Source organism: Cornus florida, unplaced genomic scaffold, assembly GCF_030987335.1.
Source record: "Cornus florida cultivar Cherokee Brave unplaced genomic scaffold, ASM3098733v1 CherokeeBrave_3.0.0_Hap2_scaffold_256, whole genome shotgun sequence".
In the NCBI taxonomy this organism is placed as follows: domain Eukaryota; kingdom Viridiplantae; phylum Streptophyta; class Magnoliopsida; order Cornales; family Cornaceae; genus Cornus; species Cornus florida.
The window spans coordinates 30,001-32,861 of NW_026775756.1; the positions used below are offsets into that span (position 1 = coordinate 30,001).

Here is a 2,861-nt window from a genome sequence, read left to right on the forward strand (position 1 = left end):
CCCTGGGGGTAGGGTGTAGGGTACTACAAAAGAAAATTGATCGTGGATTATCAATAAGCCTCAAATTGATTCTTGCTGGGTCGATGCCCGAGCGGTTAATGGGGACGGACTGTAAATTCGTTGGCAATATGTCTACGCTGGTTCAAATCCAGCTCGGCCCAATAATTTGCCAATCTACCATGAACTGGTATAACTCCCCTGTCCTTCAGAAATATCTGATACGGAGGAATAAAAAAGAATCGCATTTTCTGCTATATCCCCTATTTTCCTGGGATTGTAGTTCAATTGGTCAGAGCACCGCCCTGTCAAGGCGGAAGCTGCGGGTTCGAGCCCCGTCAGTCCCGACGGATTCAATAAACAAATTCGCCCCTTAGTTCTTTTTTCTTTCCTTTTTCCTTTCGCATTTCTCATCAAACAAATAGGGGAAATTTGCATTACTTTAACTAGTACCGATTGATGGAGAAAGACATATGTCGATTAGTACAATTATTGGTAGCATTCTATTCAGGATTCCAAGAGATACTGGATCTGTTTTTTCGATTGCTCCCGATCCCCCTAATGGAATAGAGTACCATATCTTTCTCGGGAGCACATACGCAAATGGGATTCGTTTCTTGTACGATACAAAATGAATTTAACATAATTACCCTACCTAATAGAATAGTTTTCCAGATTCCATTATCTTTTTTCTGGCCCCAATTTTGTGTAACTTCATTACTAATTTGAATTTGAAAAATCTATTTCATTCAAATTGCACACTGAGCTTTGATATATGTGCCCCGTACTAATCTAAGAAGGGGGAAGATAAAGATAAAGATCAAACAAGGATCCCGCCACTCCTAGCAAAGGAAAGGAATGGAAAAGTTTTCCTTCTTATTTTTCCGTTTTCTTTTCGGGGTCCTATCGAATAAAGAACAAATCAAATCCTAAAATATTGAATTTGATGGAATATTATATCTTTTATACCGGGACTCATCTTTATCACACTTCTTTGTCTTCCAAGAAAATTAGATCATTAAAATGGAGTTTAGAACTTAACTCCTTTCTTTTTCCATTTCACTTCTAGTGTTTGTTTGGGTTTGCGATTAATGGAAGTTGGAAGGCGGTCAGATGATACTTCATCAGATGATTGTACAAGGAAGACGTAGGGTAGGTTATAGAAAAGAAAAAAGAATGATCAAATAAATAAAAAAATTCTTGATTGGATCAGGAATCCAATTTTGGATTCGGTATGGATAAAAGATCTTCCTATGTTATACTATTCAATTCTCGACGATGAATTGATTTGATAGCTCAGATATTGTTATTCATGATATTGACCCGATTCAATATGATCGAGAGGTAATTCATCCATTGAATTTACAGGCGAAAGATTTTTCATCTCTATGGGATTAAATCCCGAGTTATTGCGAAGTAAAAAAACGATGAGATTATGGAAGTAAATATTCTCGCATTTATTGCTACTGCACTGTTCATTCTAGTTCCTACTGCTTTTCTACTTATCATTTATGTAAAAACAATCAGTCAAAATGATTAATTAATTTGAATAAAACTTGACTTCTGAGTGATGAAGAAAAAAATGAAAAGGATTCCAATTTCGCGTCTTAAATGAAATGAGCGGATTAGAATTAGCAGTATTCTATGAGATCCGATAGTATGGTAGAAATAAATATACGAATATTTATTTCTACCATATACTATCTATTAGTGTTATTGTAGTGTATAAAGTCGTACTCTATAATAAAGATAGGGGCTTAATATAGATCAATCTACAATACTCTTCATATATGTAGATTCCAATTCCATATATGGAATTGATATCTACATAGTACCCAATTCTATTTCTTTGGTACATCTATTTGTTCCGATCAATCTAAGATAATCGAAAGGCAACTCTTATTCTTATGGTTCTAATTCCTAGATTTTTGATTATTTCCAACATGAATCCCAATTTGTTTTTAGCATTACGAAGAAGTAATTGATTAAGCCATTGACAAGAGTTCTATGGAAACTTCTTCGGATTTCGAAAAGTAGTAGTAAACCTCGCCGATTTTTAACGCTTGAACCATGATATGAAATAAGTCGATAAAACAGAAATTCAATTTCTAAAATAATAAAACAAGGGGTAAGTGCGCACAATATGTGATTCGCCCAGAGCAAGATCTTAGTATGCATAATATCTTGTTAGACAATCATTATGCCGATTTTGTTTCTCATAGAAAGTGCGTGTACACTTAACAGAACGACTTCCTATTTGAAGAATAATTGAAGAGTAAGGGGGGAAACAAATAAAAAAAGAGGTCGGTTCTTCCTCATTGTTCATATATAATTCTGATAAGAACCCATTTATTGAATTATTGAAATAGAAAATTTAGGAAGAATTAGGTTGGAAGAAATTTCCTATCCTCCGTATCCCCCTTCCTTTCAAAATACAAAGATGGAAATCGTTGAAATATTTCTTTGATTGAAAGAGTATTATTCATATATTACATTATTCCACTAGAATCCGATGGAATTTCGAAATGAAGATATTTTTATTTAAAATAGTGAAAAACGCTTTGCAGAACGATCTATAAAAATTGATACAGTTTGATTCCGCAACTCAATTAGTAGTACTTCTAGAGTCCACTTCTTCCCCATACTACGAGTGAAAGGGAAAATGTAAAGACTACCATTAAAGCAGCCCAAGCGAGACTTACTATATCCATGTGAATTATGTCCCCTATCTCTATGAATATGAAGGAATTATTCCATTATTGCTCACTAATAATAGTGGAATCAATGGCGCAGAGTCAAAAAAGATTCTGACCAACACTATTGATGAACCAATCCAATAAATCTACTTCTAATAAATTTCTATA

At 34.2% G+C, this 2,861-nt stretch overlaps 1 non-coding gene across 1 annotated transcript; it reads left to right on the forward strand.

Moving 5' to 3' along the window:
* The first annotated feature begins 77 nt into the window (after positions 1–77).
* On the forward strand, positions 78–161 carry TRNAY-GUA (transfer RNA tyrosine (anticodon GUA)). The gene has a single exon. It is a non-coding gene; the product is annotated as a tRNA-Tyr (tRNA).
* The last annotated feature ends 2,700 nt before the right edge of the window (positions 162–2,861 follow it).